General features: G+C 36.4%; 1 pseudogene; it reads right to left on the minus strand.

Moving 5' to 3' along the window:
* Window positions 1–602: 602 nt before the first annotated feature.
* LOC140636418 (mediator of RNA polymerase II transcription subunit 7-like) lies at window positions 603–2366 on the minus strand (annotated as a pseudogene).
* Window positions 2367–14572: the final 12206 nt, after the last annotated feature.

Raw genomic sequence — 14572 nt, forward strand, 5'->3', positions numbered from 1 at the left:
CCATAGGACTGTTTACCTGAGTGACAAGAAAAAAATTATGAGACCTATTCAGGATAGGGACAAGAGGATGAAGTAGTGTGTTTGCAGGGGCACTCATGAAAGAAAATAAAGTTGCGGTTTTAAGATCACAGAGTTTCTCTCTTTAAATATACGATACTGCTTTTTTAGAGAAGAAGCAAATTTTTAAGTGAAATAAATATAAAGATTTCATAATTTCACATTTGTATAGCTTGATGTTCTTTATCTCTCATTCTGAAAGCAGATGACAAATCTACTTTTCAAGGATGAAAGCTTGCTATTGTTGAGGGTATCTTCACCCTTCTACTGCAACTTCAAAAACAGAAACGTTCCACATGATAGCTGCAAATTTCTTGCCTTAATTTTAAGGTGATTACACTTAATGCAAACGTACTCATTCATTTGCCTGTTTGCCATGAAGTGAAATTACTGCCTGTGATATCTCATAATTCATGAAGTTGGAGAGTCAAGCCATTTACTTGACTTCTAGTGATAACTCTTTTAAGCTGTCCCAAAGCAAATTAACTAATATACAATGCTACTTACTCAAAGGGAGAAAGAAAAACAAGAAAAAGAAACATCCTTCACTGTCTTTCATTAATTGCATCAATCAGGACACACAAGGCAGCATCTTTCTCTATCATCTGGTCTTTCTGATGATAAATTCATCAGAATATTTAACAGAATGACAAATTCATTCCAAAATTCATGTGAGCTGAATTTTCTCTCTGTAGTTGATTCTGACCAGTTCTATCACCAGCCATCCATCGCTTCAGTTTTTACTCTTCATGCCTGCCTGCTTCTGAATGGGGCAAATCATCAGGAAAAGAAGCCAAAGGATTGTGAATCATCTCAATGACCTGTTGCACATGCTTTTGACACATCATAACTATTTCAAGGTGTTAACATGTCTGTACCTTCGCTGTCATATTCAAGATCTCTCCATGTGGTGCACATCTACAAAAAGCAGCTTAAGATCTTTTATCTTTCTCTTCTCATTTTATATTTCCGGGGCTCCTTATCAAAATATCTGAAAGGTCTAGGAAGTTAACAAGGATAGACATATTGAGTTTTCTCAGTTCATTCTCATGACAAACAGCATAGGATGAAGCTGTTTGATGTCCTGTCTGCAGGGCAGATAAGATCACCACATTGGAACTGATGCCAAACATCATGTAATTCTTTCTTATTGGAAGTGTAGGCTTGACAGGCCTTGCTGAGTGTTTCCATCTGTATATTCCTTGATGTACTGCATCAGAGACGGTAGAAGGCTGCTCACTTGCTGTGGCTCACCCATCGTGGAAAAGCCAGAACTCCAGCTTTCTCTTTACACTGGTAGCCGCCTTGGTCACCACTGCCAACATCTGATCTCTGGCCTCCTCCTCCAAGAAGAAGCCACTGATGCTTTTTAAAAATTCCTTTCTTTTACTCACATGCTACATCCAGTCTATCAGTAAATCATGTTGACTTTCCCTGCAAGATAATTCCCAGTTTAATCCATTTTCTTCCAACCTTGCTGCCATAAACCTACACTAAACCACTATCATCTCTTGGCCTGTCACTGCAATAAACCTCTAACTGTCTCTCTGCTTTCATTCTTGTACTCTACCTCCTGATTCATTCTGCATATGGAGTCATACCTTAACTTAGTTAATATCACATTATTCCACTTTCAACAGTTTCTCATATTTTATAAAATAAATCAAACCCCTCTTTCTTCTTTTCTTCATCTACCATGCTTTCCTCCTCTAACTTAGGTCTGAGCATAGTGATCAAAGCCCACAGTAAAACAATTTTATTGCAACTGAAAACAGTTAGGTATTTTATTCAAATTATAGCAGAATATTTTCTTCTGGAATTCTAAATATCCAAACAATAAAACTTCATGAGGTCAAGAATGAGAGGCAAATTTGAAAAAGCTTGTTAAAAATGTTTAGTCAATAAATATCTGAATTATCATATTTTAAAGTAGTTGAATTATTAAGTTGGAATTATTTTAGTAGTTTCAACAATTATTTGAATTATTAACAAGATATAGAGTGTATCACGGCAGATAGTCTCAGAAATAGGAAAGTGATATGTATTCAAGAGTAGACAATGCATTCTTCCAAAAATATCATTTTCTCGGTATGTATTTGCCTTCTTTTTGGCTTTTCTTCTTTTTTGCTTTAGTTAATTTTCCTCAAGTGTTCTTCCTTTTCTTTGTTCCTTAATGACACTTTTGTAACAATAGGGTCTCAAACTTTTGTGTCCAAATTTAGTCATTCCACCAATATTTATGGCTTCCTTACTCCATGCCAAGCACCAGTCTAGGAGCTGAGAATGGTACAAGACCCACATGGTTTCTTTTTTTTTTTTTTTTTTTTTAAGATTTTTTTTTTTTTAATTTTTTATGATAGTCACAGAGAGAGAGAGAGGCAGAGGGAGAAGCAGGCTCCATGCACCAGGAGCCCGATGTGGGATTCGATCCTGGGTCTCTAGGATCGCGCCCTGGGCCAAAGGCAGGCGCCAAACCGCTGCGCCACCCAGGGATCCCCCCACATGGTTTCTAAGTAATCTTTTGAACAATGTCAAGCACATACTGACATCATATTCATCAATTCATTCGTGGATTAATTTGATCAGTAATAACTGCTGATTATAGAAGTCTCTTTCTGTCCACATGAAAGTACCTTAATAAATCTTGTTGTTGGGATCCCTGGGTGGCGCAGCGGTTTGGAGCCTGCCTCTGGCCCGGGGCGCGATCCTGGAGACCCGGGATCGAATCCCACGTCGGGCTCCCTACATGGAGCCTGCTTCTCCCTCTGCCTGTGTCTCTGCCTCTCTGTCTCTCTCTGTGTGACTGTCATGAATAAATAAATAAAATCTTTAAAAAAAATAAATAAATCTTGTTGTTATTACCAAGCATCATCTCTTACTGCATTTAGTTGAGCTGCAGAACTGGAAGCTTCAGAGGAGACTAAGGAATAGTAATTTATGATCACAGGGAATGGGGCACACCAGCTAGGAGGCTTATAATCTTGCGAGAGGAGACACTGTAAGTGTACACAGAAAAACAGATGGCATTGCCATTGTTGGGTTGATGCTGACACGAGAGGCAAGCGAGTGTCTGATCTAAGTCATCCTGGTCTTCTCCTTTTGTCCCTCATCTATCTTTATCTCTATGTCTATGTAATTCTATTGCTTTCATTTTTACCCTCCAGCAGTCCAAGGCAAAGCTTGGGATTATTACCAACTTATCCAGATATCTTCTTGTTTACTATTCTTTTTGTTTAATTGCTTTTTAACTTTAGGCAATTAACTAGCAGGCAATTTACAAAAGACGATAAAGACTTATACAAACAGTATAGCAAATTCATACTCTCCCAAATTCGCTGTTGCCTTAATTCAAGCTTTAAAAAAAAAAAATCAAGATTTTTTTTTTTTTTTACTTTCTCCTAGACTTTTTGCTTCAATTTCTCAACTTCTCTTTTCTTCCAATAATGCAAACCCTCTGGCTGCAACTTTCTTGCCAAAGCATTACACAAGTGTGAAAATAAACAAATAGGACACATTGCTTAAAGATTGCAAGCTTCAACTCCAGATGTACAATTTGGCATCCAGATTGAGGTAAATTCAACCCTAGGAAACAATCATGCTTTAAACTTCTCTGTATATCATGTTAGGGAGTTAGGACTTTATAATTTTTTTTCCTAGAAAGAACCAAAGAAAACAGAGGTCAGGAGTCTCCCAATTTTGCACAGAATCAAATTATTTTAAGAATAAGGGACATTGGTATATCACTTAACTCTTTGTGTCTCAGTGTTTCCATACTTAAATAAAAGGCTTTGGACTTCAAAATTAATATAATCATCACATGTTGGGGAAGAAAACTATTCTTATACACTCCAAGTTCTTCTGGCTACACTAAGAATTGACATGAGACAGATTAACAGAAATTAAAAACAAAATTTAATTATGTGCACACACAGGCCCATTAATGAGGCTGAGACCTAAGGAAATTACAAAGGCAAGCAATCTATATACATTTTAGACAAAGAAACAATACATCTGTGAGAAATTAATGGAACAAAGATAACTTATGTTTGGGAATTTTGATCAGTAAAAACATCTAACCAGCATTTAAGTGGTGGTAGTAAATTAATACAAGTGCATGGTTTGTTAATACAGTTTTCGTGACTTTAAATCCCCATTTTGTGGTAATAAGGATTTCTTTTTATCTCCTGATACAGGAATAGTGCCTTTGACATGGGAGACATCGCCTGCTTTTGGAAGACAAAGAGGCTGTCAGAGTGCTCTTCTTGCACCGGCTGTTTCTCAAGTATCTTATAATTCAGAATAGTCAATATGCCAAAGTGGGACACTTTGAGGCTGCTTGCTCTTCGTCTTGACATATGTTATGCTCTCATCATCTACTAAGATGAAAACTGACTCTGAACAACATTGCCCAGAACAACCTTAAAAGCAGCAGTCAACCCTGGACAAAATTATAAAAAGAGAACTGCTTATATGTAATTTTGTTTTGTTTTGTTTGTTTTCACCTGTAGTCTCTGTATCCTTTCAACTATGTATAAATCTATCCCTCTGATCTCTATTAGGGGTTTTGTATTTGGGAGACAAAACATAAAACCTCTCTACAGTCTAACCTAATCATCTCAATAAAGAATCCAATAATATTCACTCACACTAACATTTTTGGTACTGTGTTCTTCCTACATTTTATATTTATTTGCATTTTATTTTGTCCTTCCCTTCTCTCTTCATGTCATTAAATGTTAATTGAACCGATGCTATAAGGCATATAGTATGGTACATGCTGTGGACACAGGATAAATGAAATATAATTCCTGCCCTCATATTGTTCGTGTCCTATAAGGAACCCAGGGTTGTTATCAGTTAATGATGTTAAACTGTGAAATAAAAACAGAAGGGTGGTAGGGAGTGGGAGTGAGTGTACTTAGAAATATAGAGAAGGGTAACTGACTTTATCTAGGAATTCTGGAGAGTTATTCTGTATGTTGACAAATTGAACACTAATAAAAAATAAATTTATTATTTTTTAAAAAAAGGAATTCTGGAGAGGTTTCACAAAGAAAACCATATTTAATACTGAAAGGTGTGAGAGAGGTTGTTAACCAGGCAAAGAAAGATTGTGTTCTGGGGAGTGGAGGTAGCATTGCCAATCAGGGATAAATAAAATAGACAGGGTTAAAACAAAGGTTTTAATACAGTGCTGCCAAAGCGACTCCCCATTGGTCTAACATGAAAGGGCACCAAATAAGTCAGTTTTATTTATCCCTGTTTGAAGAAATTTTAAAAGTTTGAAGGTGGAAATTACTATAAGAAACTCAACCAGTAATCGCTTGGGGCAGTGAATACATAGGTTAATTAAATTAAGGATTGATTAAAAAAAGCCAGAGTCACTTGGCTCAACCCCACACAGGGGATTCAGAGCCTTTTGCACAAGAGTAGGTAAAATGGTCAGGGAGTGGAGAAGAGCTCCCAGGACTCCTGGATACAGGAGTCCCATGAAGTGTAGTCCAAAAGCCCATTGGTGAGGCCCCGTCCAGAACTACAATTATATAGAACATCAGAATGTAATGATTGATAGGATTATGAAAATTGGAATACTTCAGCAAGATTTTCATTAAAAAGTTGTGTCTCCTCTACCTGACTGTCTTATGGGAATGGATATCGTACCATACTGTGCAACAATTCCCTGACTAGTGTTGTAAAACCAAAACCTGTTGAAGTCCTGAAGAGGCCATAGCTAGGAACATAAGGGTCGATGGAATTCAGGTAAAAATTTGTAGGAGAATCGACATGTTTGAACTGGCTTTACGTGAAGTGATCGTATCTTTTTTACCTGATTATATTATGGGAATGAACACTGTATCTGATTGGAGAATACATCCCCATCTGGTATTGTTTTTTTTTTTTTTTTTTTTTTTTTTTTTTATTTATGATAGTCACAGAGAGAGAGAGAGAGAGAGGCAGAGACATAGGCAGAGGGAGAAGCAGGCTCCATGCACCGGGAGCCCGACGTGGGATTCGATCCCAGGTCTCCAGGATCGCGCCCTGGGCCAAAGGCAGGCGCCAAACCGCTGCGCCACCCAGGGATCCCCCCATCTGGTATTGTAAAACAGCAGGCATGTAAACCAGCCCTCAAGCAATGTTTACTGGACATGCTAAATGAGAATTAGTAAAATGATTCAAGCCCACACAGTGTGGAATAATAGTTGGAGCAAAGGTGAAGACAAATTTTCTATGTGATGGCTTAGGTGGAGTCTAGAATGCAGTTTAGAACAAAGCCCATGAGCACGTTGCAGCCATGGCCATAGGGGCTTTGAAGTCATCCCCAATGACTGAAGAACATAGAGTGATTTTGAAACCTGAAATCGATCAATGATGTCAGAGAAATGCTCTAATGGGGATAGTGGTGTCCAGAAAAGTGTCATAACAATGTGGAAATAGTTTATACAGGATCTTGGTATTCGGAGAATGCAAGAGAGATACTCTAGGAAGGGAGCCTCTTGTCCTCTGGGATGGACTCTGGAACTGTGTGAGGAGCTACTAGATTCCATGGTCCTTTAGCCAATGCCTATAAAGAGCTCTTGACCAATTGACAAAGAGTCGCTTGGTTTGTGGATGGATGGCAGTTCCAAAGTGAATGAACAACAGGATCCTGTTTGTAAGTTCACCACTGTGATTGAAGAAGATAAGAAAGATCTGCTTGTTGATCCCAGCAGTGAAATCTTTGGTTTTCCTAGCAGTGATGGAAGAACTGAACAGTGAGAAGAGCCCCTATGTTTGGGTTTTTTACTGACTCATGGGCAGTAGTCAATGGCTTAGCCAAGGTGACCAGAATTAACAGCAGATATCCCCTATGTTCCCCTAAGGTGGCCACGTGGGTCTATGAAATAAGTGGATATGGGGGTAAGTACAGAGACGAGCTGAATCTAGTCACACTCTGAGGCACGTAATGCCAAGAGGAACTCTTCTGTCTGCCAACAAGAGAGACAGAGACTGCAGATGGTTATGTGGCAGATTCCCTTGTGAGGAGGTCCTGATTGTAGCTGACAAGTCAGACTGATATTGATAGCTTTTGGGCTACAAATGGGTCTTGACAGGAATAGACACTGACTGACTCTCGGCTAGGCTTTGCTTACCCAGTGGATAGATGCAAGTGCTCAGAGTATTATAAAAGAACTGAACAAAAGATATTGCACTAGTTTTGATGGCCAACTGCCATTTCATTTACAGTCCATAAAATCCAACAATGGATAGAGAGATATTCCGCTCAGAGGAGTAGTTAGAGAATTGGAATGAGCAACTAAATCATTGATCATCTAAAATAAGAGATACAGGGTCACCTGGGTAATTCAGTGGTGGAGCATCTGCCTTTGGCTCACTGTGTGATTCCAGGGTCCTGGGATCATGTCCAGCATCAAGTTCCCCACGGGGAGCCTGCTTCTCCCTCTACCTATGTCTCTATCTCTCTCTGTGTGTCTCTCGTGAATAAAAAAAATCTTTTTAAAAAAATAAAATAATATAAAACAAGAGATACCAGTAAAGGACTGATTTACACACCTTCACAATATGTACTCTCTACAAAACTGCCCTGTTAGATTTCTGCCTTTTTCTGGTGGATCTGGGGAGAGGAAGTGGAAAAGGATGTTAGTATGACAATGCAAATCTTGCCAAAGAGGGAGGACTCTGGTATAACAATTTTACTTTTAAAATTATCTTCCCCACATCATCTCAACCTTCTCCCCACCCCTGCCTTGATGTAGTGGTCACAGGACCACGGCTACAACCACAAATGCTAGTAATAGGAATGATTCATAAGGAAGACATGAGTATATGGGTTATGTCATGAGGGAAATTCAATATTACATTAACACCTCAAAAGACATTTAGAACAGGAGATGATATTGTCCCTTAATTTATTATACTAGTAGCCTAAAAGGGTAAGTCGTATTATTACTGAGGCCACTTTTGCTTTTGGAAGCTGACAAGATCAAATGGAAGTCTGCAAACCTGAGTAGCCCTCCCCTAGGAGGCATTTTCATATGATATGATGGTGAACTGGAATAGTTATTAATGACTCAATGAGATTCTAGTAATGTGCCAGTGTCTTTTAACTTCTATTACTGTTTTGCTATAAGGGATCTTTTCTCAAAGACCATGGGATGGACTGTGATATTATGATTTATAGTAAGAAATATGTATTTGGTATTCAACCCCTTCCTGGCAGAGACCTCCTAAAACCCTTGAAATTTCCTAAGTGATGAGAGAAATAAACGTAACTTGTTATGTTAATAAGGTGACTTTTGGACGCACCTTAGAATAGGGACTGCGATTAGAGGGTTGAAATTTCCTATCGCACTCCCAACCTCCAGGAGGCAATAGGAACTAGTGAATGACCATTGATTTAATCATTCATCCCTATGTAATGAAGGCTTTATAAAACCCCAAAAGGACAGGGTTCAGAGAGCTTCTAGATTGTTGAGCATGTGGCACACACAGAGCATGGAATCTCTTTGTCCTTTCCCCATACTTTGCTCTATGCAGCTCTTCCATATGGCTATTCCTGACTTACAGATCCTTCTATAATAAACCAGTGATCAAGTGAGTAAAATGTTTCTCTGAATTCTGTGAGTTGCTCTAGCAAGTTAAGTCCCTCCAAGGAGAGAGCCCTTGGAGCCTTCAATCTATAACCGGTGGTTAGAAACAGGTGATAACCTGGGCTCACAATCAGCATTCAAAGTGAAAGGGAGTCAGTCTAGTGGCACTGAGACCTTAATCTGTAGAATTAAGAGAATCTGGTGCTATCTCCCCTAGATAGTGGCAGAACTGAATTGAGTTGTAGGATACCCAATTGATATTCAAGAATTGCTTATTGGTGTGAAAAACCGACCACCGTATTTGAATTGGGTGTAGAACACTTAAACTTGCTCAAATGTTGGTTGCCTCATCAGATTTTCCCTATCTCTCCTCCCAACCCCACCAATCCCTCTCTCTCTCTCTCTCTTTCTTCTCTCTTTCTCCCTCCCTTCCTCCCAACACACACACACACACACACTTACTTGCTATTACTATTATTGCTAACATAATATGATAAAATGTTTTATTTGTTAATTGTCTTTCCCACCAAAGTATCATGAAGAGAGCATCTCTGTCTTATTTCATATTGTATCCTGAGCCCTTTGGCTTATGAGCAGTTTTTGAAAGAATGAATAAGGGAATGAAATGAGTGAATTAATGAATGAATTTATTGCATTTTAACTTCAAATCTTTTCCCTCCATGACTTTCTAAAGATTATGGAAGAAGTAAGTTTATATTTGCTCAAAAACTAACAAAAACAGTCCTTGCTTCATTTTGCCTTTAAATTGCCTTTAGATAAATTCAATAATAAGCCTTAACTTTAGTAAATATGAACTGAAATATAGGACTTGTGCATATATTCCTATGATAAAATAAAATACAAATGCATAGAAAAGTGGAATGGAAACTTCACTAGCTTTTTTATTATGGATTTTCTCAATCAAGAGATCCTAAAGCCACCAGATTGTATATAGTTTGATGAGTATATTTAATACTAAGGACAGATCCTCACACAGAATGGTGGCAAACAACTAATGATTCATATTTTGATACCACTTAATGAAGTCGTATGATAAGCAGTAAGTAGCTAAATTATTGTTCAACTTAGTCACCCTTCTACATGATTTTTGTTTGTTTTTTTGTTTCAAGATGAATGTAGCTGAAAAATGCTACACTGACCAATTTTTGGTTCAGTTGGTTTTTTTTCCAATCAAAATAGTGACAGCATCCATAAATGAATGAATTAATAAAAATAGATCCCAGTCTCCATTATCCATTGATACATCAATGCAATATTAATTCTGGATCTCCAAAGCAGATTACTATATTTTAGTAACAGTCTCTTATGTGTTTTCCCAAGGACACTAAAAATGTGTAGAACAGGTAATAATGAAAACTAATGCCTAGTGACAACCTATTTTGCACCAATCACTATAAATAGACCTCCTTTATTTTATTTTATCTTTACAATGTAAGTATCAATTTATCAATGATAAATTAGAAGCTCAGAAAATTATCTAACTCATTCAAGTTTTCCAAAAGTTAATATTTTTAAAGAATCCTAATTCCAGAGATCTCTCCTCTTTATGCAATTAGCATGATTTGTCAGAAGGGAAAATTGTGGCACAAATTAGAGAAATGACTTGCACTGAATGGTGAGAAGGATCAGTAATAAAATGAACAGACATTTGCTTTTCCCCATGGAGTTAAATTCTCTATGCATATGTGTGCAAAAATTTCATAGTCAGCTACCTTATATAAGACATAATCTTCGAATCATTTTTCTAGTAGCATTCCCCTATAAATGCAATGACCCACATTTATAAGACACCTGGGGTTGAGTATTCATCCTGCATCACAGGAAAAGTCAAAGGTAACCAGAACTTGTAGAATTTAGCTTCATCTTTATATTCTAAAATTCAGAGCTAAATAGCCCCATAACAAAGCATATTCTCTCACAATCCTCAGATTCCAGCAAAGAAAAGAGGAAAGTTAATATTTGTAGGGCTTGGGAATTTTAATTGAGCATTTTTTTTTCCTTTAAATGGTCCAGCAAAGGACAGAATGGTTAGCTTTACCAGAATATTTATTAAAGACTGTCCCTGGAAATACTAAACACTACCAAGTCGATCTGCCATCATGTTTATAGCCAAAGATTAAAAGTACAAAAATCATCTGAGTTGGGAGAGATCAGAAAAAGATCAACTCTTTCTCAATCCCAGGATGAGCATAACTCTCTACTACCTCCAGAGGGACTCAGAACCATTAAGCATCTTTCCCTCCAACCACTGTCCCCTCCCTTCACTCATGCCCCACCGTGCCCTCACCAAACAGGTAGGAAAAATGAGAAAAGGCAAGATGTAACCACAGCCTTTGCTCCTACCACATTATCATTATAAGCAGCAGTAACAGAGCAGCCTGGGTGGCTCAGCAGTTTAGCATCTGCCTTCAGCTCAGGGCATGATCCTGGAGACCCAGCCTGCCTCTACCTCTGCCGATGTCTGTACTTTCTCTCTCTCTCTGTCTCTGATGAAGAAATAAAATCTTTAAAAAATAAAATAAAATGAACGGTAGTAACAGAAGAGAAGATTCTCAACTTGCAAAGGACTTAATAACATTTTGAAAAGAATTCAATGTCATTTTAATGCTGGAATTTTGTATTGACAGAAAAGTAAAATGAGTAGCATTTCTATAAATAAGAGCCAATATTGGAAACAGAGAAAGGATAATATTGTCAAATATTCCATCAAATGTGTCATTTAAATAATTTAGTGGTGATACATGGAGGTTTGGGGATGAATATAAAATTTTCTCTTCAAAAAATAAAATTTATTTTCTTTAAATTGTGTATTGAATATTTTTTTGCTATTTCTTATTGTATCCTAGGAAGATTATTTATTTAAAGTTATATTTTTCTTTAAAGGGTAAAATTAAGGTCATTAAATATTCAAAGTTATAAATAGCTAAGACAGTTCTTTGTGGTACACATCAAAATTAAAATTCTTATGGACAAAAACAATTGTCAAGTAAACAAATAACCTTGGGAGAAAAACAAAAACAAACATATTTTTTCAAAGAAGCAACAACAATAAACCTTTACAGAGAGGTTGATATATTTTAGAGTTAATTGTAATTTTCTATTATATTTATGGTAACAAATATACCTTTGGGGTCATGTACAGTATTAACACTGAAATTAGAATATATTCTTTAAAAGCAGCTAGATTTAATAAATGTGTTCAGAATTATGACAGTATAATTTCTGAATGTTCATTGAATGTTTTGATACAGCATTTATGAGGGAAATGCACAGCACGGTAACCATATTAAAAATATCTGACTTTCAAAAATGGTGATCCGCTCCACTACAAAATTCCAATATTACAATGTCCCCCAAAACAATTATTCAGTTTAGTTAAATGTGATTTTTGGCTATGCAAACTATGCTTTAATTTAAAGACAATTACAGAAAGAAGTAAAAGGAGGAAGGAAGGCGACTAAAAAGAACATAAGGAAGAAAGAAAAAAATAGCCAGAACTGAGCATTTCTCTTATTGGAAGGGAAACATATTTTTAATGAGTTGTCATAATGATGCATCACAGATGAGTGGTGAATTATAAAGCCATCCCAAGAGGATTCTTAAAATATTTGAAATTGAAAGAGTACAGGAATTTTTTTTTAATTAGGAAAGCAATCTTTATGCAAAATTCAAATGCCAAATTTGGAGATGAATATAAAATTTATTTTCTTCAAAAAAATTATTTTCTTTAAATTGTGTATTGAATATTTTTGCTATTTCTCATTCTATCTTAGGAAGATTATTTATTTAAAGGTATATTTTATTTTTAAAGGGCAAAATTATGGTCATTAAATATTCAAAGTAATAAATAGCTAAGACAATTCTTTGTGGTGCATATCAAAATTAAAATTCTTATGGACATCAAGGTTCATCCATGTTGAAGCTTCTGTCAGATTTCATTCTTTCTTAAGATTATATTCATTTTTGTTTATCCATTCATCCTGAGTGGAATTTGGTTGTTTCTATCTTTTGATACTGTGAGTAATGCTGCTATGAACATTAATATACAAATATTTGTTCTAGTCTCTATTTTCATTTCTTTTGGATTTATGCCCAGAAGTAAAATTCCTGGATTGTATGATAACAATATATTTAGCCTATTAAATTTCTATTTAAATCGGAGATAAGGGAAGCCTGGGGGGTCAGAGGTTGAGCATCATCTGCCTTCATCTCAGGGCGTGATCCCGCGATCCCGGAATGGAGCCTGCTTCTCCCTCTGCCTTTGTCTCTTCCTCTCTCTCTCTCTCTCTCTCTCTCTGTGTGTGTGTGTCTCGAATGAATGAATGAATGAATGAATGAATGAATGAATAAATAAATAAATAAATAAAATCTTTTTTAAAAAATCAGAGATAATTGTAGATCTTCCTTGGTTGAGAAAAAATCAGTTCATGAATATCCATTTGCTTGTCGTAAGTCCCCCAAACGGACTTGTAAAATATTCACAAATAGTACATATAGGAATAGACTCTTCTTTTTATGCCAAATCTGTGTTCACTGTCTGATTTTTACCTGACTTACAAATTATTTAGGAACATTTCACTCTTCCACCTTATTCTTTTATTTTTTTCCCCAAATACTCGACTCTCCCTTTAATAAAAGCTACAAGCCAAGCAGAGATTTGCTCAAAATCCAAAAAAAAAAAAAAAAAAAAAAAAAAAAAAAAACCCTTTCCATTAGGTTGATATTCCATTTGCCTACATAACAGTAGAGAACATGATATATATCTATTTTTCTGAGACAATGCCATCTAACTTTTTATTAATGATGATTCAGTTACATTGAAATGGGAGAGGTCTGTCATCAATGTATTAATGAACTGAAAACAATTTCTTTCTGTACTTCTCTTTCTAAATATTAAAGACTAACTTCATGTGTTTACGTATTTGTATAACAGGTGAATTTTGTTACAGGACTAGAAATTAGATAATGAGTCAAGGTACACTTTAAGGCACAGAATTGTTCCAAAGTTAGAAGTATGTTTGAGCTAGATAAGGTACATCAAGGTTTCAAATATTTTTACTTGACTTCAAGATAAGTGCTAAGGCCTTTTCTCTTTTCCACTAATGAGAAAAAAATCCTTTTTGCTACAATTTGCAAAGATTTTAACTACCTTTTATATCCCTTCTGATCTCTATAAATAATGCATATTAGTCAGGAAATTTGGAAAATGAAAAAATAAAAGAAACATATTTATTATTATACACAATTTTAGAGTGCCCCAAAACTCTCAAGGAGCAATAAACCTCCCAAAAGAAAATATGATCCTTATGGTGAAAAGTCAATAAAAGGAGCAATCTTTTGGATTAATTGAATGTACATGAGTCTCCTTTTTTATATTATATATTTGTAACATCCTCATTTCTTCCTGTTGCTTGCCTCTATCCAATGGCTCCCTCATAAGAAGTAGTCATCATAAGCCACAATATTCTTTAAAAACTATGTTTATCTTGGGGTGCCTGGGTGGCTCAGTCTGTTGGGTTTCTGACTCTTGCTTTTAACTCAGGCCATCATCTCATGGGTTGTGGAATCCAGTCCCACATCAGGATCTGTGCTCAGTGGGGTGTCTGCTTGAGGTTCTCTACCTCTGTCCCTCTCCCTGCTCATGTTCTCTCTCTTCTCTCTCTCTCTCTCAAATAAATAAATGTCTTAAAATTTATCATGTATATTCAGCATCAGGAAACATGTTGCTTAAAACATCTTTTATTAAACTGGCTAGCTCATGGGCAGAAGTATAGGGGCTGTAAATTAGAGGCTGGTCTCAGGATACCCTCAGTGCAGTGATTTTCTGTTGGTCAGTGTGTGGCATCATCTCCACAGCAGCAGCATTTACAGATTCACTGATGTGAAAAAGAATCAAAATACAGCAG

The sequence above is a fragment of the Canis lupus genome, chromosome 7 (assembly GCF_048164855.1).
Source record: "Canis lupus baileyi chromosome 7, mCanLup2.hap1, whole genome shotgun sequence".
NCBI lineage: Eukaryota > Metazoa > Chordata > Mammalia > Carnivora > Canidae > Canis > Canis lupus.